Source organism: Dendrobates tinctorius, unplaced genomic scaffold (genome assembly GCF_039654945.1).
Source record: "Dendrobates tinctorius isolate UK_male_01 unplaced genomic scaffold, ASM3965494v1 ptg000020l, whole genome shotgun sequence".
In the NCBI taxonomy this organism is placed as follows: domain Eukaryota; kingdom Metazoa; phylum Chordata; class Amphibia; order Anura; family Dendrobatidae; genus Dendrobates; species Dendrobates tinctorius.
In genome coordinates this window covers 31233128-31258087 of record NW_027361688.1, presented here as the reverse complement: position 1 = coordinate 31258087, position 24960 = coordinate 31233128, and the positions used below count along the sequence as shown (strand labels likewise).

General features: G+C 47.1%; 1 protein-coding gene across 1 annotated transcript in view; it reads right to left on the bottom strand.

Annotated features, from left to right (window-relative positions):
• LOC141083593 (cationic amino acid transporter 2-like) overlaps window positions 1-13487 on the bottom strand; it is a 59263-nt gene extending 45776 nt beyond the window's left edge. Inside the window, exon 1 of the mRNA XM_073567937.1 lies at window positions 13376-13487. The gene's annotated coding sequence lies outside the window, so the exon portion shown is untranslated. The remainder of the gene's footprint in view (window positions 1-13375) is intronic.
• Window positions 13488-24960: the final 11473 nt, after the last annotated feature.

The window sequence follows — 24960 nt, the reverse complement described above, 5'->3', positions numbered from 1 at the left end:
TTTATTCGGCTTTTTATGTGATATACCAACACAAGTAGCAAGTATTTGTGAAGTATAAAATGGAACGATACATGTTCTCCTAATTTTTTCAAAAATATAAATCTTAAAATTGTGACGTGCATTTTTATTCAGACCCCCTGTAGTCTGAGACACCTAAATACAATCCTGAGTGACCAATTGCCTCCAGAAGTCACATAATTACTAACTTGAGTCCACCTGTGAGTAATTTATTCTCAGTATAACTACAGTTGTTCTTTGAAGGTCTCAGAGGTTTGTTTGAGAACATTAGGGATCAAACAGTATCATGAAAACCAAGGAACACACCAGACAGGTCAGGGATAAAGTTGTGGAGAAGAGTAAAGCAGGGTTGGGCTATAAAAGAAAAAAAAAAATAGCTCATGGAGCACTATTCAATCCATCATCCAAAAATGGAAGGAGTATGGCGTGACTGCAAACCTATCAAGACATGACTGTCCACCTAAACTGACATCCCAAGCAAGGAGAGAACTAATGAACTCCAGCAGTCTAGAGGCCCATGGTCACTGTGGAGGAGCTGCAGAAATCCATGGCTCAGGTGGAGGAATCTATCCACATGACAACCATTAGTTGTACACACCACAAATCTGTCCTTTACGGAAGAGAGGCAAGAAAAAAGCCATTTTTTTTAACGCAAGCCATAACAATTCCTGTTTGCAGTTTGCAAGACGGGTATATAGGGGACACAGCATGTGGAAGAAGGTGCTCTGGTTAGACTAGACCAAAGTAGAACTTTTTGGGCTAAATGCAAAACGCTATGTGTGGCAGGAAACTAACACTGCATATCACCCTGAAAATGCCATCTCGACTGTCAAACATGGTGGTGGCAGTACCTTGCTGTGGGGATGCTTTTCTTCAGCATGGACAGTGAAGCTGGTCTGAGTTGATGGGAAAATGGATGTAGCTAAAAATCAGGGCAATCCTGGAGAAAAACCTGCTAGAGGCTGAAAAAGGCTTTAGACTGGGCCGTAGGTTCACCTTCCAGCAGGACAACGACCTTAAACACACTATCAGAGCAACAATGGATGGTTTATATCAAAGCATATTCATGTATGTGACTAGCTCAGTCACAGTCCAGACCTAAATCGTATCGAGAATCTATGACAAGACTTGAAAATTGCTGATCACAGACGTCTCCATCCAATCTCAGTGAGCTAGAGCAAGTTTGCGGCAAAGAATGGGCAAAGATTTCAGCCTCAAGATATGCAAAGCTAGTAGAGACAGATCCCAAAAGATCTGCAGCTGTAATTGCAGAGAAAGGTGGTCCTTCAAAGTGACTCAGGGAGGATGAATACAAAAGGACGCCATAATATTCAGATTTATATTTTTAGAATATTTAAAAAAAAAAAAAAGAAAAGAAAAAAGTATCGTTTCCTTTACACTTCACAAATATTTGCTACTTTGTGTTGATATATCACATAAAATCCCACTAAAATAAGAAATGTCTCATGATTTAGGAATCATACAGACAGTATTGTGCTATCATCATATTGTTGTTATGCTGCCTTGCAATAGGGTTTGCCCCTTTTAGAAGTTTCTGTCCAGTAGCTCTGATGTCACTAACGCCTCCCTTCTTCGTCCTCATCCTGTGTGTCAGCCATGTTATGAAGAGCACGTCTGCATCTCTGGTTCAGAATAAGTTATTTTTACCTAATGTAATTGTACATACCTACAAGAATTCGGCTGGAAAATAAATCTTCTTCTGGAATCTTCACACGTGCCTCTGCAGTCGAGTTCAGGCTATCTGATGAAACCATTTTGTGAGTAACGGTACATGGAAAGCCATGGAAACGGTCTCTCAAGCGCCCACACACTCCACCTAGTTATGGAATCCGAATAAAATACATGAAAGTTGGTGGGAGTAATGTGAAAAATTTCACCGGGTATGAATACTTTTTCAAGGCTCTGTATTAGGATATTTTGTCTCTGTCCTAGAGATGCCCACCTAGTAAACAATCAACCAATCGTGTTAGGACACATATTATATAAAGTACCACCTACAATCCTATCATCGCTTTTTTCCTCAGTCTTTGGTCATTGCAAAGACCATGCAGGTTCTCCTGCCTTCCCACCATTTTTTTTTTCTGTTTCTGTCAGAGATAGGGATCTATTTGCTTATTCAGCAAGGCATTCATACCATCGGGGTGTCTCTGGTTTATTTAAGCTAGTTTTTTTTTCATATGAGAAGACATAATTCTTTGGTCCATAAAAGGAGGTGTCCTTCCAGTTGAGTCACTGCCCGTTTCAGTTTTTAATACCAATGGGTATCCCTTCTTCTAGGTATTCAGAAGGGTGAACCCGAACAAAGGGTGTCCATACATGTACAACCTTTGGGCCATTTTTCAGAAAGGGTATCCCTCTGTTGGATCACTAAGCATTTTTTTCTTGCTGTCCACAACATATCACAGCAGATTACTGCTTACTACAGGTATGGAAATCAGAATGGTGTTATAATGCCTCCCCCTCCCAGCCCCCTATATGGTATAATGGCAACCACACACAAAGCCTCCCAAACGGTACAATGCACCCCCCCCACAGCCCTCCAAACTGTATGATGCCCCCAGCCCTCTATATGGTATAATGCCCCCCACACACACAGCCCTCCAAAAGGTATAATGCCCCCCACACACCCCTCCAAATGGTATAATGCCCCACACACACACAGCCCTCCAAATGGTATAATGCCCCCCACACACACAGCCCTCCAAATGGTATAATGCCCCCCACACACACAGCCCTCCAAATAGTATAATGCTCCCCACACACACAGCCCTCCAAATGGTATAATGCCCCCCACACACATAGCCCTCCAAACAGTATAATGCTCCCCACACACATAGCCCTCCAAATGGTATAATGCCCCCCACACACATAGCCCTCCAAATGGTATAATGCCCCCCACGCACACAGCCCTCCAAATGGTATAATGCCCCCACACACATAGCCCTCCAAATAGTATAATGCTCCCCACACACATAGCCCTCCAAATGGTATAATGCCCCCCACACATAGCCGTCCAAATGGTATAATGCCCCACACATACACAGCCCTCCAAATGGTATAATGCCCCCCACACACATAGCCCTCCAAATGGTATAATGCCCCCCACACACACAGCCCTCCAAATGGTATAATGCCCCCCACACACATAGCCCTCCAAATAGTATAATGCTCCCCACACACACAGCCCTCCAAATGGTATAATGCCCCCACACAAAAACAACCCTCCAAATGGTATAATGCCCCCTACACACATAGCCCTTCAAATGGTATAATGCCCCCCACACATAGCCGTCCAAATGGTATAATGCCCCCCACACACATAGCCCTCCAAATGGTGTAATGCCCCCCCACACACAGCCCTCCAAATGGTATAATGCCCCCACACACATAGCCCTCCAAATGGTATAATGCCCCCCACACACATAGCCCTCCAAATGGTGTAATGCCCCCCCACATACAGCCCTCCAAATGGTATAATGCCCCCCCACACACACAGCCCTCCAAATGGTATAATGCCCCCCCACACACACACAGCCCTCCAAATGGTATAATGCCCCCCCACACACACAGCCCTCCAAATGGTATAATGCCCCCACACACACAGCCCTCCAAATGGTATAATGCCCCCACACACACAGCCCTCCAAATGGTATAATGCCCCACACACACACAGCCCTCCAAATGGTATAATGCCCCCCACACACATAGCCCTCCAAATGGTATAATGCCCCCCACACACAGCCCTCCAAATGGTAAAATGCCCCACACACATAGCCCTCCAAATGGTATAATGCCCCCCACACACATAGCCCTCCAAATGGTGTAATGCCCCCCCACATACAGCCCTCCAAATGGTATAATGCCCCCCACACACATAACCCTCCAAATGGTATAATGCCCCCCACACACACAGCCCTCCAAATGGTATAATGCCCCCCCACACACACACAGCCCTCCAAATGGTATAATGCCCCCCCACACACAGCCCTCCAAATGGTATAATGCCCCCCACACACAGCCCTCCAAATGGTATAATGCCCCCCACACACACAGCCCTCCAAATGGTATAATGCCCCCCACACACACAGCCCTCCAAATGGTATAATGCCCCCACACACATAGCCCTCCAAATGGTATAATGCCCCCCACACACAGCCCTCCAAATGGTATAATGCCACACACACATAGCCCTCCAAATGGTATAATGCCCCCCACACACATAGCCCTCCAAATGGTGTAATGCCCCCTCACATACAGCCCTCCAAATGGTATAATGCCCCCCCACACACATAACCCCCCAAATGGTATAATGCCCCCCACACACACAGCCCTCCAAATGGTATAATGCCCCCCCACACACACAGCCCTCCAAATGGTATAATGCCCCCCCCACACACACAGCCCTCCAAATGGTATAATGCCCCCCACACACAGCCCTCCAAATGGTATAATGCCCCCCACACACACAGCCCTCCAAATGGTATAATGCCCCACACACACACAGCCCTCCAAATGGTATAATGCCCCCCACACACATAGCCCTCCAAATGGTATAATGCCCCCCACACACAGCCCTCCAAATGGTATAATGCCCCACACACACACAGCCCTCCAAATGGTATAATGCCCCCCACACACATAGCCCTTCAAATGGTATAATGCCCCCACACACATAGCCCTCCAAATGGTGTAATGCCCCCCCACACACAGCCCTCCAAATGGTATAATGCCCCCCACACACATAGCCCTCCAAATGGTATAATGCCCCCCACACACATAGCCCTCCAAATGGTGTAATGCCCCCCCACATACAGTGCTCCAAATGGTATAATGCCCTCCCACACACATAACCCTCCAAATGGTATAATGCCCCCCACACACACAGCCCTCCAAATGGTATAATGCCCCCCCACACACACAGCCCTCCAAATGGTATAATGCCCCCCCACACACACAGCCCTCCAAATGGTATAATGCCCCCCACACACCCATCCAAATGGTATAATGCCCCACACACACACAGCCCTCCAAATGGTATAATGCCCCCCACACACACAGCCCTCCAAATGGTATAATGCCCCCCACACACATAGCCCTCCAAATAGTATAATGCTCCCCACACACATAGCCCTCCAAATGGTATAATGCCCCCCACACACATAGCCTTCCAAATGGTATAATGCCCCCCCACACACAGCCCTCCAAATGGTATAATGCCCCCACACACATAGCCCTCCAAATGGTATAATGCCCCCCACACACATAGCCCTCCAAATGGTGTAATGCCCCCCCACATACAGTGCTCCAAATGGTATAATGCCCCCCCACACATAACCCTCCAAATGGTATAATGCCCCCCACACACACAGCCCTCCAAATTGTATAATGCCCCCCCACACACACAGCCCTCCAAATGGTATAATGCCCCCCCACACACACAGCCCTCCAAATGGTATAATGCCCCACACACACATAGCCCTCCAAATGGTGTAATGCCCCCCCACATACAGCCCTCCAAATGGTATAATGCCCCCCCACACACATAACCCTCCAAATGGTATAATGCCCCCCACACACACAGCCCTCCAAATGGTATAATGCCCCCCCACACACAGCCCTCCAAATGGTATAATGCCCCCCCACACACAGCCCTCCAAATGGTATAATGCCCCCCCCACAGCCCTCCAAATGGTATAATGCCCCCCACACACACAGCCCTCCAAATGGTATAATGCCCCACACACACACAGCCCTCCAAATGGTATAATGCCCCACACACACAGCCCTCCAAATGGTATAATGCCCCACACACACATAGCCCTCCAAATGGTATAATGCCCCCCACACACACAGCCCTCCAAATGGTATAATGCCCCCCACACAAAAACAGCCCTCCAAATGGTATAATGCCCCCCACACACATAGCCCTTCAAATGGTATAATGCCCCCACACACATAGCCCTCCAAATGGTGTAATGCCCCCCCACACACAGCCCTCCAAATGGTATAATGCCCCACACACACACAGCCCTCCAAATGGTATAATGCCCCCCACACACATAGCCCTTCAAATGGTATAATGCCCCCACACACATAGCCCTCCAAATGGTGTAATGCCCCCCCACACACAGCCCTCCAAATGGTATAATGCCCCCCACACACATAGCCCTCCAAATGGTATAATGCCCCCCACACACATAGCCCTCCAAATGGTGTAATGCCCCCCCACATACAGTGCTCCAAATGGTATAATGCCCTCCCACACACATAACCCTCCAAATGGTATAATGCCCCCCACACACACAGCCCTCCAAATGGTATAATGCCCCCCCACACACACAGCCCTCCAAATGGTATAATGCCCCCCCACACACACAGCCCTCCAAATGGTATAATGCCCCCCACACACCCCTCCAAATGGTATAATGCCCCACACACACACACAGCCCTCCAAATGGTATAATGCCCCCCACACACACAGCCCTCCAAATGGTATAATGCCCCCCACACACATAGCCCTCCAAATAGTATAATGCTCCCCACACACATAGCCCTCCAAATGGTATAATGCCCCCCACACACATAGCCCTCCAAATGGTGTAATGCCCCCCCACATACAGTGCTCCAAATGGTATAATGCCCCCCCCCCACACATAACCCTCCAAATGGTATAATGCCCCCCACACACACAGCCCTCCAAATTGTATAATGCCCCCCCACACACACAGCCCTCCAAATGGTATAATGCCCCCCCCACACACACAGCCCTCCAAATGGTATAATGCCCCCCACACACAGCCCTCCAAATGGTATAATGCCCCCCACACACATAGCCCTCCAAATGGTGTAATGCCCCCCCACATACAGCCCTCCAAATGGTATAATGCCCCCCCACACACATAACCCTCCAAATGGTATAATGCCCCCCACACACACAGCCCTCCAAATGGTATAATGCCCCCCACACACAGCCCTCCAAATGGTATAATGCCCCCCCACACACAGCCCTCCAAATGGTATAATGCCCCCCCCACAGCCCTCCAAATGGTATAATGCCCCCCACACACACAGCCCTCCAAATGGTATAATGCCCCACACACACACAGCCCTCCAAATGGTATAATGCCCCACACACACACAGCCCTCCAAATGGTATAATGCCCCACACACACATAGCCCTCCAAATGGTATAATGCCCCCCACACACACAGCCCTCCAAATGGTATAATGCCCCCCACACAAAAACAGCCCTCCAAATGGTATAATGCCCCCCACACACATAGCCCTTCAAATGGTATAATGCCCCCCACACACATAGCCCTCCAAATGGTATAATGCCCCCCACACACATAGCCCTCCAAATAGTATAATGCTCCCCACACACATAGCCCTCCAAATGGTATAATGCCCCCCACACACATAGCCCTCCAAATGGTGTAATGCCCCTCCACATACAGCCCTCCAAATGGTATAATGCCCCCCCACACACATAACCCTCCAAATGGTGTAATGCCCCCCCCACATACAGCCCTCCAAATGGTATAATGCCCCCCCACACACATAACCCTCCAAATGGTATAATGCCCCCCACACACACAGCCCTCCAAATGGTATAATGCCCCCCCACACACAGCCCTCCAAATGGTATAATGCCCCCCCACACACAGCCCTCCAAATGGTATAATGCCCCCCCCACCAGCCCTCCAAATGGTATAATGCCCCCCACACACACAGCCCTCCAAATGGTATAATGCCCCACACACACACAGCCCTCCAAATGGTATAATGCCCCACACACACACAGCCCTCCAAATGGTATAATGCCCCACACACACATAGCCCTCCAAATGGTATAATGCCCCCCACACACACAGCCCTCCAAATGGTATAATGCCCCCCACACAAAAACAGCCCTCCAAATGGTATAATGCCCCCCACACACATAGCCCTTCAAATGGTATAATGCCCCCCACACACATAGCCCTCCAAATGGTATAATGCCCCACACACACATAGCCCTCCAAATAGTATAATGCTCCCCACACACATAGCCCTCCAAATGGTATAATGCCCCCCACACACATAGCCCTCCAAATGGTATAATGCCCCCCCACACACAGCCCTCCAAATGGTATAATGCCCCCCCACACACATAGCCCTCCAAATGGTATAATGCCCCCCACACACATAGCCCTCCAAATGGTATAATGCCCCCCCACACAGCCCTCCAAATGGTATAATGCCCCCCACACACACAGCCCTCCAAATGGTATAATGCCCCACACACACACAGCCCTCCAAATGGTATAATGCCCCACACACACACAGCCCTCCAAATGGTATAATGCCCCCCACACACACAGCCCTCCAAATGGTATAATGCCCCACACACATAGCCCTCCAAATGGTATAATGCCCCCCACACACACAGCCCTCCAAATGGTATAATGCCCCCACACAAAAACAGCCCTCCAAATGGTATAATGCCCCCCACACACATAGCCCTTCAAATGGTATAATACCCCCCACACACATAGCCCTCCAAATGGTATAATGCCCCACACACACATAGCCCTCCAAATGGTGTAATGCCCCCCACACACACAGCCCTCCAAATGGTATAATGCCCCCACACACATAGCCCTCCAAATGGTATAATGCCCCCCACACACATAGCCCTCCAAATGGTGTAATCCCCCCCACATACAGCCCTCCAAATGGTGTAATGCCCCCCCACATACAGCCCTCCAAATGGTATAATGCCCCCCCACACACAACCCTCCAAATGGTATAATGCCCCCCCCACACACATAGCCCTCCAAATGGTATAATGCCCCCCCCACACACAGCCCTCCAAATGGTATAATGCCCTACACACATAGCCCTCCAAATGGTATAATGCCCCCCCACACACATAACCCTCCAAATGGTATAATGCCCCCCACACACACATCCCTCAAACAGGATAATGGTCCCCCCACACATCCCTCAAACTGGTATAATGTTCCCCCACACAGACACACAGACCTCCCAGCGATGCTAATGTGGCACCCCCCCAGGAGTATGGTCGCCACAGTGGCATTACCTTCCTCCTCTTTAGGGTGATGTCATGCTTGGAAGCAATGAAGGATCTCTCTATCAGGTAAATCAGCACACAGCACAGTTCCCACTCCAGGCCAGCAGAGGGAGCTCTGAACCAAACTGGGGGAGGAGCTGCTCTCTGGGGCCAGGAAAGGGAAGTTGGTTCAGTTCTGTGGAGAGGGAAAGGAGTGCAGAGGTGGAGAGAGGAGCTGGAGGATTGAGCAGAATTCAGGCTCACTTCTAGCTGTAGCGCATGGTCCGGAGTCCGGTATCCGAGGTTGTATGGATGCTGATGGTCCTGCAGCAGAAACAGGAGGAAGGAGAGGCTGTAAATCCTCTGTTCCCAACTAAGACTCGGAGGCACAGCAGCAACTTGTGTGAGCCAGAAAGAGGAGACTACGGCTGCCTGCCATGCGAGGGGAGTTCTAAAAGAGAGCAGGCAAGAGGAACTTCAGTGTAACTCAGTACTGCATGTACCTCAGAAAAGCGCTAGAAAGAAGACAACACAACCCATCTGCATAGAGAGATTCCTAAGTTTCTTCCAGGCTAATCAGCTCCTGTTCATCTGTAATCTGAATCCTGGACTGCACTTACAAAGCACAGTAAAAAGGTAAAGGAAACTGCACCCTGTTGTGTCATCGCCTTCTTCTTCAAACCCTCCAGCACTGCTTCATCTCTGTGCCAGACACTACACCCTCTTTCTCAACACCTATTACCACTGCCCTGGGACCACAGCTCTACCTGTGGGGAGCCCTTACATCTTGCTGCCTTATACCATCTGTCCCAGAGGATCTGCCTGCAGCGTCGGCTTAACCCCTTCTTTGCCGAGCACCACAGATGGCGTCACATATCATCCACCTATAAACTTTATTCAGCCACGTTTCACCCCTTTTGCATGGACGCCCAGGGCCACGGACTGGGTCACCGCCACCGTGACACATCCCTCTGAGACACCAGCCCGGTACCGAGTAACCCCACTGCCCTGGCGGGCGATCCACTAGAGCCAAGACGCAGTGACGTCACCGTGCCCTCTGCGCTATGACGCTAGAGCCAAGACGCACAGGGAGCGGACGGCTCCATCATCATTGCTTTCAACTGCATCTGAATTTGGGATGCAGATACAGTTGAAAGTGCGATGTTGGGCACCATAGTGGCCACGTGCATTTCTGCTATCAGCGGTTCCACACTGCCGATGTATCCCCCCCCCCCTTCCTCAATGCTTATACAAAGTACATTGCCGCTAATTACATGCTGCTGCCTATGTTACTGGAAAGCACATTGATGCACATTACATATACTGTATATTACAATGTCTGGGTTTTCCCAGTTCATATTAAGGAGAATCCGTGAAGCATATTTAATGCCCATGGGGAGTATGGGAGTCATGCTGCTGCATATTACATATGGACACTCCATGCAGCACAGTAAGTGGTGAGCTCATTCTCACGTGGATTTTTTCAGCATATTGCAGTGTCCGGACAGATTCCAGATCCCCAGTTTTTGCTACTTATATTCCCGTCCAATGTTATGGAAATTCCGACCCTGCTTTTTAATCGGGAATCCTTTATTTCCCCGCCACTTCTGATATCTGCAGTGCACTCTCCTACTCCACCTGTATTTCGGATGCTGTGTAGCTGCTGGCTCCTGTGCTCGTCTCCCGACTTATGAGGTCACTTACTGTGCACATAGGTTATCATATATATATATATATATATATATATATATATATATATATATATGTTCCTTATGACTCTGACATAACACACTGTGTATAAGTATGCCTATGTGTGCTCTGCAAATTGCCTCTCCAGAGAGGAAGAGGACTAGAACTTTTATCGCGCCTCCTGTTGGAAGCAGCGATCCGACAAGTCGCTATTGACCCTTTAACGGGCCTTGTAATATGACGTAGGATAAAAGTCAGATCAGATTCTCACTCGCTGCTTCATTTTGTGATCCACATGGTAGATCCTGGGATGAGACCGACTAGCAGATCATGCATTTAATTCCACACTGCTGGTGGATTGAATGGGTAAAGGGCATATTCCATATTTTAGAAACTGTGGATCCATCCACTCCAGGATTTTCGTTTCTTCAGCGCTGGCATGGTGCAACTCATGTAAGTTCCCTGACCCTAGTATAAGTCATGAGGTCCAAAAAATGGAGAACTACAGATATTACATACCATGGGAATCACCACGATGGTAACATTTAACTCAAGTACACACATTATATATATATATATATATATATATATATATATATATACAGTGGGGAAAAAAAGTATTTAGTCAGTCAGCAATAGTGCAAGTTCCACCACTTAAAAAGATGAGAGGCGTCTGTAATTTACATCATAAGTAGACCTCAACTATGGGAGACGAACTGAGAAAAAAAAATCCAGAAAATCACATTGTCTGTTTTTTTTTCATTTTATTTGCATATTATGGTGGAAAATAAGTATTTGGTCAGAAACAAAATTTCATCTCAATACTTTGTGATATATCCTTTGTTGGCAATGACAGAGGTCAAACGTTTTCTGTAAGTCTTCACAAATTTGCCACACACTGTTGTTGGTATATTGGCCCATTCCTCCATGCAGATCTCCTCTAGAGCAGTGATGTTTTTGGCTTTTCTCTTGGCAACACAGACTTTCAACTCCCTTCAAAGGTTTTCTATAGGGTTGAGATCTGGAGACTGGCTAGGCCACTCCAGGACCTTGAAATGCTTCTTACGAAGCCACTCCTTCGTTGCCCTGGCGGTGTGCTTTGGATCATTGTCATGTTGAAAGACCCAGCCACGTTTCATCTTCAATGCCCTTGCTGATGGAAGGAGGTTTGCACGCAAAATCTCACGATACATGGCCCCATTCATTCTTTCATGTACCCGGATCAGTCGTCCTGGCCCCTTTGCAGAGAAACAGCCCCAAAGCATGATGTTTCCACCACCATGCTTTACAGTAGGTATGGTGTTTGATGGATGCAACTCAGTATTCTTTTTCCTCCAAACACGACAAGTTGTGTTTCTACCAAACAGTTCCAGTTTGGTTTCATCAGACCATAGGACATTCTCCCAAAACTCCTCTGGATCATCCAAATGCTCTCTAGCAAACTTCAGACGGGCCCGGACATGTACAGGCTTAAGCAGTGGGACACGTCTGGCACTGCAGGATCTGAGTCCATGGTGGCGTAGTGTGTTACTTATGGTAGGCCTTGTTACATTGGTCCCAGCTCTCTGCAGTTCATTCACTAGGTCCCCCCGCGTGGTTCTGGGATTTTTGCTCACCGTTCTTGTGATCATTCTGACCCCACGGGGTGGGATTTTGCGTGGAGCACCAGATCGAGGGAGATTATCAGTGGTCTTGTATGTCTTCCATTTTCTAATTATTGCTCCCACAGTTGATTTCTTCACTCCAAGCTGGTTGGCTATTGCAGATTCAGTCTTCCCAGCCTGGTGCAGGGCTACAATTTTGTTTCTGGTGTCCTTTGACAGCTCTTTGGTCTTCACCATAGTGGAGTTTGGAGTCAGACTGTTTGAGGGTGTGCACAGGTGTCTTTTTATACTGATAACAAGTTTAAACAGGTGCCATTACTACAGGTAATGAGTGGAGGAAAGAGGAGACTCTTAAAGAAGAAGTTACAGGTCTGTGAGAGCCAGAAATCTTGATTGCTTGTTTCTGACCAAATACTTATTTTCCACCATAATATGCAAATAAAATGAAAAAAAAACAGACAATGTGATTTTCTGGATTTTTTTTTCTCAGTTTGTCTCCCATAGTTGAGGTCTACCTATGATGTAAATTACAGACGCCTCTCATCTTTTTAAGTGGTGGAACTTGCACTATTGCTGACTGACTAAATACTTTTTTTCCCCACTGTATATATATTACAGTATGACAGTTCTGCTGCCAACAAAGACAATCCCTAATTATATCCAGACACTGAATCATTATTCTATATCCATTTCAGACAATAATAATCCTCAAAACGCGTTTCGCATTAAGCTTCCTCAGGTGGTTACTGTGGATCTGTCTCACGCCCCTTAAATAATGGTCTTTTAACTAGGTAAATCCTTTTAACTGATGCCAAAAATACTGAGAATATGGTGTATTAAATGTTTACCTTACCAATCCAGGTCTTGTAGACAATCAATAGACTAATAGGTATGTTCCATTCTCCAAAAAGCAATCCATAGGTTCTCCAGGAAATACAGCAAGAAACACAAATTATAATCTAGTTTTAGACTAATTCCTAAAACTTACTTTGTAGTTGCTTGGAGAGACTGACTACGAAGAGGCTGAAGTCATGACTCACAGAGATGTGGAGCGGTCCCGAGTGAGCCGAGAGACCTGTTTAATAATTAGACCCCCTGAGAACGGATTTCTTTTCAGCTGGATCCCCCACCTACTGATGCCCTTAATCAGACCCTACTGCCAGCTCCAACAAGCATATCTGTCTAGAAAGACTTTTTTCCCACAAGACTTTCCAAATTCTGTACAAGTAACAGAGGGCTGATGTGCTGACTGCTGGGGATAAGGCTGTAATTAACATTTAGAAGAGACTCGTGGAAGGAAACTTGCGCTGCTTTCATCAGAATTTGTGTTTTGTATATTGTATATAACTTTTGATATTATATTTTTAACTCTTTTATGGAAAACTTATGCACTATTTTTTCATGATTTTAAAGAAAGTGATCTTAGGCTAAATGGCAAAATTCCAGTTTCTCCCTTCAACAACTAAGTATTTTTAAGTAGCGCACCGCTCCCCTGCACGTTGGCTTACTGCTTGCCGGGAGGTGGTGCGCTCCTGATTGATTGACACCTTGGACCGGCAGCATGGTTGCAGCACGTGCCCCAATTGTGCACACTCAAATGCAGCAAGCAAAAGCCGTTTTACCTCTGTAGAATCGGAGGAGAACAGCCACCCGGAAGCTGGCAAACATTTATCATGTTTAGGAAACCCCTTTAAAGGGGTTATCAAGACTCAGAAAAAAAAATGCTTAAAGAAAAACAGGTTGTGTCTGGTATTGCAGGTCAGATGCAAACTAGTGTTCTGCTTTTTTGCTGGGTGCTCGCCAGCAACTTATACTAACAATTTTAAATTGCCCTGGTCATGGGGTAACCAGCCAAGTAGTATGAACTAGAGGAAGGTGAAAGAATTCTCAAGGAGGGGTCATATAATAGGGGAAAATTTTTCAGCGAGGGCAAGTATTAAGAAGGGAGTGTTGCCTTCCTCTATCTAATTCCTCCTTTTTTTTCCCATATATGACCCAATAATCAGCTTGCCACCCTTCCTATTTGGTCGGTACACTAAAAAGAGGGTTTATGGTGGTAGATTCCATTATTGAAGGTTTTGTGGGTGTTTTTGGATACTCGGGGGAAAATATAAAAGATGCCGCAAATGGGGATTGAAAAAAAAAAACGGCAGCTATGCCATAACTAATAGTTTAATTAGAGAGTAGTGGTATTACCCTACCCTGTGATCAAGGGTAGTATGTGACTAACTACATTTCTTTTTTAGTCTGACACAGAGCTCCATATTTTTGCCATCAGAGTTAGATTCTGTCTGTTTATAGCCATCACTAGGGGGAGCTCACTGAAGCCAAATTTCCAATTGAAGATAGAGAAGCTGTATACATGTATATGCTATTAGCTGAGAAAATGCAGTACAGGGTAGATGACAAGACTGAGAAAGAGGGGGAAAGCAGATAACAGAAAGCAGAAGACACTTGTTTGTGAGAGCGCTCATGGTGGGATGGAGACCAGTTACAAGATTTACAGTGGAGCGCTCTGGATACTTGTAAGGATGCTTCTACACTGTGTTCCGGCACCCGTTCAGTGGTTCCATCAGGGCTTATGTCTGAACCTCCTGCAAAACGTAATTTGGACGTATGGGCCAATGGGGCCATAGACTATAATGGTGCCGGCAGAGTGAACGCGAGCTCTGCCATGCATCATTTTCAGAAGAGTATGCCTACTGGAGGCGGACACCCAAACACAGTCTACTATATCTGGGTATCTATATCCAGTAGGTGTATACACCTGAAAATGATGCACGGCAGAGCTCCCTATCGCTTTGTCGGCACCATTATTGTCTATAGCCTCATCAGCGCCATGGGGCCGAATAGGTGCCGGCACGCAATGTGAAAGCACCGTACCACTCCTGGTTACCTGTCCTGCTGAGTTATGTGGTGGTGGATGTCTGATGTGTGGCTTTGGTTGTATTTTCAGGCTGGCTCTTTGGTGAGCGCTGACTTTTTATGCCTTTTTGCATGCAGCCTCAGTTTTACTCTGCAAGATTTCTCTGAGAATGTCCCATGATGTTGGCTCTTATCCCAGAAAACACAAGAATGGAGTTTTCTGTGAGCTGGAGGGATTTCAATATCTCAGCAGCTTTGAGTCGTTTGGAGACAACCTGTTAAAGGGAACCTGACAGCTGATACGTGGCACCCGATCAGTGCATGAGAACAACTGATGAGCTCATCACTTGCCTGGTCAGTGTGTCAATTCTTAAGCTCGGTGCAGACGGCCATTTTCTATTTTTCCGAGAAAATTGGTCTGATTACGTTAACCAGACTCTGATCAGATCTTCTCGGAGGTTGAGAGACCCATAGACTTATATGGGTGATTTTGAACCACGACTTAAATCAAAAACAAACTTATCTCCGAAAACATAAGTGCGGTAATATAAAGACCAATCTTCCACAGTTTCTACTTCCGATCTGGTCGTCTTCTGGCTCGTGTGACTTCTGTTTCCGAGCTGCCGATTCTCACAAGTAATATGTCCCAGAAGAAAACCGGAGAGGAGCTGGATACCAAGGAAGAAGACCAACCCTAAAGATAATCTGTCAGTATAAGTACTGGAGACACGCGACAAGTCTGTACATGGGGGTCCATACGTGGGCCGTATTTTAAGGATGTTTGTATTTGCTCTTAGGATGCATTCACATTGCGTTTACGCACCCGCTCAGTGGCCCTGTCGGGGCTTACGTCCGTACCCCCTCACAAAACGAGATTTATTCGTATGCACCAACATGGCCATAGACTATAATGGTGCTGGTAGAGCGAACGTGTTCCCTGCTGTGCATCACTTTCAGGCATATACATTACAAGAGGAGTTCATTGCGGCGACCAAAAAACGTAATTTTGGCATTTTGACTTTTTTCTCGCTACGCCGTTTACTGATCAGATTAATTCTTTTTATATATTGATAGATCGGGTGATTCTGAACACGGTGATACCAAACATGTATGTTATTATTTTTTTCATTGTTTGATTTTGAATGGGACGAATGGGGGGTGATTTAAACGTTTATATATTTTATATGCCAATCCATCAGAGACCTGCTGTTACGGCGGCGGAACACGCTTAAAAAAATATAAATAAACGTGTTCGCCGCCCGGGGTCCACCGTGCAGCAGGTGATATAACCGCTGCTAGAGAGGCAGAGCACTATGGCGCTAATGTGCACGGGGAAGCGAGCTCTGTTATGCTCACAGAGCTGCAGACAAAAGAATAAAGTAATACGCTAAGTCTGTTCGGGGACACAGACTAACAGCGAAACTGTCACGGTATAAATAGTCACAGAAGTAGCCTTTAGGCAGCAGGACTACTCCCTCTAGACCTACCGTGAAATCAGACAGGAGGCGTTGCAACTGCAGATGCAGAAAAACTGCAATCGCAGCGCGGTGTGAACGGAGCCACAGAGAAGACACCGCAATCTCGCTGGCGCGATGCAGGACGCTAGCTGCTGAGAACGTATAGCTGGAGCGCGCTGACGCTAGCGCTGCTACTGGCGGCTGCCCAATCACTCACACAATCGTAATATCAGAGGGAAGGGGTTTCATAATAAGTCAGTCACCAGTCCAAGCATCCGTCACCATACATACAGCAGCAGTATGAAAATACTAGCGCATGGCATAGCGGCCATGCGCACTTTTTATAGTGTACGGGACCTGCCAGAAATCTCCAGAGCCCTGAGCTAAGCCAATGGAATCAGGAGCAGGACCTGAGCACCTGACTCCTGAACTCTAATGGGAGCTCATTCCAGGAGCATGCTCAGAAGCTGGCTGAAAGGACTTAGCCTCTGGGGACAAATGTGAGGATCTGGATCTCTGCATAAGTATGGCAGGACACAGATTCCTAACACCTGCGCTCATGTGACACGGGCGCCGATTGGCGGGATTAATGATGCGCTTCCGGCAGGATCACATTAAGTGCTGTTGTCAGAGATTGACAGCGGCATGTAACAGTTTAACAGACGCAAGTGGATCTCGATTCCACCTGCGGCTGTTAGAGGCACATGTCAGCTGATGATATCAGTTGACATGTGTCGGGAAAGATGTGGGCTCATCGCCGGAGCCCACATTAAAGGGGGAGACCCGACATGCACCATACATGTACGGTGCATGTTGCGAAGGGGTTTTAAAGGGGATCTGTCACCCCATTTTTGGACTATCAGCTGCCGGCACCGACATCAGGAATTTATCTACAGCATTCTGTAATGCTGTAGATAAGCCCCCGATGAAACCTGAACGATAAGAAAAAGAGTTAAGGCCCCTTTACATTTAGCGATGCACCAGCGATCCCGACCATGATAGGACCCGGTCAGGATCGCTGGTGCATCGCTAAATGGTCGCTAGTGAGCTGTCACACAGGCAGATCTCACAGCGATGTAGCGATGCAGCAGCGGTCGTTACTTACCTTTCAGACGCAGCGATCCTGACGTCCTCCCGCCCGCGTCCACGCGTCGCTCGTCGGCGCCAGCAGGAAGCCCAGCAGGAAGCACCCGACAAGAAATGGAACTGGACGATCTCGCGCGATCAGCGACAGACAGCGGGGGAGCCATTCGGAGGTAAATATCACACATAGCAATATCGCTGCTGTGTCACAATATTGGTGACGCTTTAGCGATATCGCTAGCGATATCGCTATGTGCAAAGGCCCCTTTAGATTATACTCACCTCTGCGTTCGGTCCGGTCCGATGGGTTTCGCCGTCCCGTCCGGCGCCTCCCATCTTCATACGATGATGTCCTCCTTGCTTCTCCCTCGGCTCCTGCGCATGCGTACTTTATCTGCCCTGTTGAGGGCAGAGCAGCATACTGCAGTGCGCAGGCGCTGGACCTCTCTGACCTTTCCTGGCGCCTGCGCACTGCAGTACTTTACTCTGCCAGTTTGGGAGGAACGGCCCCCGTTGAGTGTCTGGGTCGGAACCAAGGGAGCCGTCATCTAGGTTCCGGAGGAAACGATTCCCGGGGGACAGAGTTCGGGGATGGACCGTTGTGACAGACAGATGGGCTGGGGGAGGGACCAGTATAAAGGGGGCCGGGAATCCCCGGGACGATGAGTCAGCAGACCGGGACAGAGGCAGCAGGAGACAGTGGAAGCGACCGAGAGCTAGAGCAACTTGCCAGTGCCAGGGAAGACACTCACTGAGGACTCCAGAGGGACGGCGCCAAGACGATCGGGACATGCTGCCCCGTTCTAGCCTGTGGCCACAGCGGCCCCAGTTCAGCCCGTGGCCGCCTCACCTCAGGCCGTGGCTGCGGCCTACCCGCGGTCACCCACGGCCGCTGCCGCCTCACCTCAGCCCGCGGCTGCGGCCTGTCCCTTGCCACCCGTAGCCGCCCTGCCCTCACCAGTGGGGTGGCCGCCACTGTCCCGCTTCGGACCGCGGCAGGGGCCGAGCCTCTGCTTGCCGCGGATTCCCCGCCGCGGTTGTTAGCTGCGCAGGTGGCCTGCCCTTCGCCACCCCACATCACTGCCGCGGCCCAACCGTCCAAAGACTCCGCCGGGGCCTGTGGTGCTCCCGTGTCAACCGAGCGCCAGAGCGCTCGAAGACTTCGTCTACGCTTCAGCAACTGGGCCCAGCGACTGCTGCACCGAAAGACCACCATCCCGAACGGCAAGGGACGTCTGGACGGCTAAGTTGACTATATAATTAAGGACCCGTAGTCGGCCATACCGCATCCCTATAGAGACCGGCTATTGCCGGACGTAGTCGTGTTCTACCCCGTTTGTGTTTGCTTGTATCAAGCACCTGCGAGGGCAACCCTTGTTACCCCTTTTGTTGACCAGGCCAGGACTGAGGGAAGTTACCTCTAGTCGTATAAACGTTATTATAAAAAGCACCAAACCGTCTCACGACTCGTCACTGCATCCTGCGTACCTGCTAGCACCACACCCTCAACAGGGCAGATAAAGTACGAGTGCCCAGAAGCCGAGGGAGAAGCAAGGAGGAGGACATCATCGTACGAAGATGGGAGGCGCCGGACTGGACCCCAACACCCCCCGCCCCCCGGTGAGTATAATCTAATGTGTTTTTCTTATCTTTCAGGTTTCATTGGGGCTTATCTACAGCATTAAAGAATGCTGTAGATAAGCCCCTGATGGTGGTGGCCGCAGCTTATAGGGCAAAAATGGGGTGACAGAATCCCTTTAATGCAAATTTCAAGCTGCATATTACAGTACCAGAAAAGTCTATGAGATTTCAGAAATCTCCTGCACACACATTGTTTTTTTTTCCTTATTGATTTGGAAAACTGCTGTGTCATTGTAAACTGCAGCATGTCACTTCTTTCAGCGTTTTTTCACTCATAGAAAGCAATGAGTAAGTGCGAAAACACAGCAAAAAAATGCAGGTATCAGGCTTTGCTGCATTATTGGTGCAGAAATCTCAGGAAGTAGCATTATTTTTTTTTTGTGGGGCACTAAACTTCATCAGCATGCACAGCAGACAAATGTACCTGGAAAAAAAATGCAGCATATACTGTACACAGCAAAACCTGCTTTTTGTAAGCAGCATATTTACTGACAAGAGAGCAGGTTTAACTTACGGAATATAATTGCAGTAAAAATGCAACATGTGAACATAGTCTTAGACTGTGTGCACATGGTGCGTTTTTGGTGCATTTTCGCTGCATTTTTTCAGCTCATAATTGGGCAAAAAACGCTAGGGAATACTTATGCCAGCTAATTTAATGAGAATCCTGAAGTGTTGTGCACATTGTCAGTAATTTTCCTTTGAGTATTTGCAGTGCGTTTTTTTTTTTCTGCAGCATGTCAATTATTTGTGCGTATTTTTAGCGCTTATCAGTCATCCATTGACTTCAATTGAGTCAGTCAAATCCGCAGCAAAAACGCAGGTATAAAAATCTTTGCGGATTTGCCGAGTTTGCGATTGCATTTTACAAACTTCCTATGGTGTTTCCCCTCTCTGTCATCTGTGTGACAGCATGAGAAATACCAACACGGCGGTTCTGAGCTGCAGCATCGTTACCGCCGGTGGATCGTTGGTCAGAGCGCTGCAGGGTCATACTGTCAGATATCAGTGTGATCCCACAGATGTGACTGTGACCCACGGTAAAAAGCTTACCTATAAGCTAAAGCCTACTGTCACTTATTACAGCAGGAGCAGGCGGCGGTTGATTGGCATAGTCAAAGTAAAAATTAAAAGAAATATTGGCATAAAAATAAAACAACACAGCATATACACACCTTACACCTAATCCCTGAAGCCCTTGTCTCCTGTAACAAATCAAAAATAAAAAACACCATATACTCGCCTTAACTCCTAATTCTGATGCCCATGTCAGCTGGAAAAGAGAAAAAATAATAATCTACCTTATCCCTCAATTATCTGCAGTAATCCATAATCTCCTGTGACAATTCAGATGACTTGTAGAGCAGTCACATCAGCGGATACTCCTGCTGTACCCTGCAGCTGGCGACACACTGACAGGAGCGTGTGTAGAGATGGAGAAATGGTATAGGAATTTCTGCAATCAAATGTGTGGATTACATGTGTTTTTGATGCGATTCAGCTGTGGAAAACGCACTAAAAACGCATTTAAAAAAATCACTAAGAGCACACATCCTTATAGATCGATAGACCAGAAGTCATAACAAAGAAATCAACTCTTTCCCAAGCCATGCATTTTTTACATGTGCATTATCCACATCTAATGCACAGAAAACTCAGCGCACCCAGCCTTATAATATAAAACCCCTAGAAATGACAGTCAGTGACGGCGCTCCTTCAATATTACGGTCACTGTTTGAGATTTAAAGATGTCTTTCCACCACTAGCCAGCAGGGGACAGTATTCCCATGATAACAACATTAATGTGTTCCCATACATTACAATTAGAAGCCTTTTCTCTCTTCTCACTTAGATCTGTATTAGTGTATGGGTTTTGCGTCTGAATTATTTTGGGGATCTAAGATCTGAAATATTAAAGGGATTATTCAGGATTTTAACATTGTTGGCTTATCCTTAGGATAGATCATCAATGTCTGGTGTGACACCCGGAAGCCCCGCTGATCAGGTGTTCCCATGAGCGATGACTGGACACTGACAGACTGCCATGTCAAGATATAGTGTTGTCTATGGACACAACAAGGCAGGGCAAATGTTCTTCCATACTAGCCATGTAATCTCTGCCACTGCTTGTGATAGGCACACAGGTGCACGGCTTGATACCGCACAGCTATTATGGGGGAATCTTTGCCATGCACCTGTGTGTCTGTCACATGACCAGACAGATTTCAGCCGTTCACGGTCACAGAGGTCGCAACGGGGCCCGTGCGGGTGAGGGACCAGCCATCCCAAACTTCAACTGGATGTGCGTCCTCTGATGCAGAGTCAGATGAAGTGGGTTGTGGCACAGATGTCCGCGCACTGCAATACACGCTGCCGGCCAATCAGAGGCCAGCAGCTGACATTGGCGTGCACCTGACTGGGGGCACATGGCGGTGACGTCATGCTTTCCCGTCGCTTGCACACTGAAGTCAGCTTCAGAAGAGGACGCCGCATGGCAAGGGAGCGGAGGGGAGGAGAGTATAATTGTTTCATTTTTTTTCTATGTATTACAGAACAGCAGCAGAGCGGGGGACATTTACCAGCATGAGTGGACATATATCAGGATGGGGGATATATACCAGGAAGGGACCCAGGATAACAGAGATATATACCAGGATAGGGGATATTTATACCAGGATGGCGCCCAGAATAATAGACATTAATATCAGGAAGGGGCCCAGGATGAGGGACATACCTGTATATACTAGGATGGGGCTCACGATAAGCAACAAATATACCAGGATGGGGCCCAAGAAAAGGGTTATATATACCAGGCTGGGGACCAGAATAAGGTTCATATATACTAGGATTGGGGATATACTATATATACCAGGATGGGGCCAGGATAAGGGACATACTGTATATACAAAGGTGGGACCCAGGATAAGGGACATATATAAATACCCCAGAATGGATTAACATATATACACCATGTTGGGTAACAGGTATATCAGGATGGGGGACAGATATACCAGAACAGAGAATATACAGTTGTGCTCAAAAGTTTACATACCCCTGCAGAATTTTTGTTTTCTTGGCTATTTTTCAGAGAATGTGAATGATAATACCAAAACTTTTTATCCACTCGTGGATAGTGGTTGGGTGAAGCCATTTATTGTCAAACTACCGTGTTGTCTCTTTTTAAGTCATAATGACAACCCAAAACATCAAAAAGACCCTGATCAAAAGTTCTCATACCCGGGTGACTTTGGACTGATAGCATGCACAGAAGTTGACACAAATGGGTTTGACTGGCTACTAAAGGTAACCTGCCTTTTCAGCTTTGCCCATAAATTTTCAATAGGATTGAGATCAAAACAACTCCACAACATGATGCTTCCTCCACAGTGTTTCACAGGTGGGATGGTGTTCTTAGGCTTGCAAGCTTCTTCCTTTTTATTCCAAACGTTAAGATGGTTATTATGCCCAAAAAGTTCAATTTTAGTTTCATCAGACCACAGGACATGTCTCCAAACATTAAGGTCTTTGTTCCTGTTTGCATTTGCAAACATTAATCTAGCTTGTTTATGTTTCTTTTGGAGTAATGGATTCTTCCTGGCAGAGTGGCATTTCAGCCCATGTTGATACAGTACTTGTTTCACTGTGGATATTGACACAATCTTACCAGCTTCCACCATCATCTTCACAAAGTCTTTTGCTTTTGACCTTGGGTTGATATGCACATGTCAGACCAAAGGACGTTTATCTCTGGGACACAGAACTCATCTCCTTCCTGAGCGGTATGATGGCTGGACATTACCCTCTTGTTTGTACTTGCGTATAATTGTTTGTACAGATGAAGGAGTCACCTTCAGGTATGTTGAAATTGTACCCAAGGATGAGCCAGACTTATGCAAGTTTAATTTATTCAGTCATTCTGCCTCTCAAAATTTAGTGGAGTAACAGCTGGGATGCACATGATCTACTTCAGCATAGACCAGACAAGACAAGAAAGTTAGCTCCCCTAGTTGAAGATGGAGGTAGCCTGAATTGCACTTCTATGTACTTATATGTGCTGGCGTTTTGCATGGGGACACATTCTATTGGCGCTGTTTTTGGTGGCTGTGCTGCTGTTTTTGCTTAGTTAATGGTGTTACTGTGACTGTGCTGCTAATGGCAGCACCTTTTCTGTTATGTGGGTCTGACCTTATGGGAAGAATGTATTCCACAGCAGCCTAAAGTTCATTCTATGTGTGTGATTTCGTGCAACTCATCCTAAGATCAGTCATTTCCTGCCTTCTTCCTCTTTCACTCGTTAAGAGAAATGAAAGAAACTTTTTCTTTTTTCAATAAGACTGAACTATTTTCTCTAAACCCAATGGCGCCCTATAAAGGGAGATGTCAGAAGACAAAGACGAAGCTGCTTGTTTCGCAAGCACTTCCACCCCCCCTCGACTCTGCAGAAGACCCTCAGAAACTAAACTCATTAGTTACCATTTGTCTGAACACAAGACACGGATTAAAAAAAAACATCCTGATGAAGGCCAAATCCCTAATTTCATGAGAAGAGGAGCATCCAGATTAGGCCTGAAGGCGTTATATTAAATTCCCTTTAAAGAATGGTCACAGAACGTAGTGATGAACAATTGTCTTTATGAAGAGGCATCCATACTTGTAAACACATAGTGGCACAGTAGGCTTGGTGGTTGCAATTAGAAGCACTGTCCATGAATGTTTAAGCATAAACCTGTTCTCCTTTTTTAGCTATTCTTCACTGGTCGAATGAGAGGCGGGGTGGAATCTGGAATGGTTGGCAGCTTTTGCCAATCTTTCAGTACCACTAAGTTTTCAGGTTGGTTACTCTGATAGTGGTTGTTTGACCTTAGGGTATAAGTCTGCAGTCACGCTAAGTGACTGTAGATTTGTGAATCCTCACAGTTTGTGCACTACACGCTGCCCGGATTCTCTGGGAGCGAGTGGTCATGTAACCGTCAGTATTCAATTTTCATATTTCCGGCCATATTCCGACAAAAAATATCCTGTCTTGTGAGGTCACACACATCTAGTCGGCACGTGACTGTATGTATGCAAATCGCTTACTTGTGGTCACTTGCTTCGGCACCGGAGAATTCTCACAGTGTGCAATGTGAGGATTCACAATTCTGTAGTCACATAGAGTAACTGCACTCTTGTATCTTAAGGCCGGAAAACCCCATTAATATGCCCTGGCTAAGAAATACTTGCACAGTTGCACCAGCTACTCTCTATTGTTAGGCACAGCACCTCTGGAGGTCAAGTTAATCGTAAAGTTATTTTCAGAAAACTCCTATTTTTTGGCTGCAGCTTGTTTTAAAACAACAAACTGTTCTTTATTCACCCTCCCCGGGTCTAATGCTGAATTTCTGTTGCTGCTCCCAGTGTGTGTTATTGTCTGCATCATTGACGTCACATCAACAGCGCTGCAGCCAATCAGTGAGTTCACTGCAGCGCTGTTGATGTGACATAAGTGCTGCAGACAATAAGAAACGCCGGGAACAGCGTCAGAGAC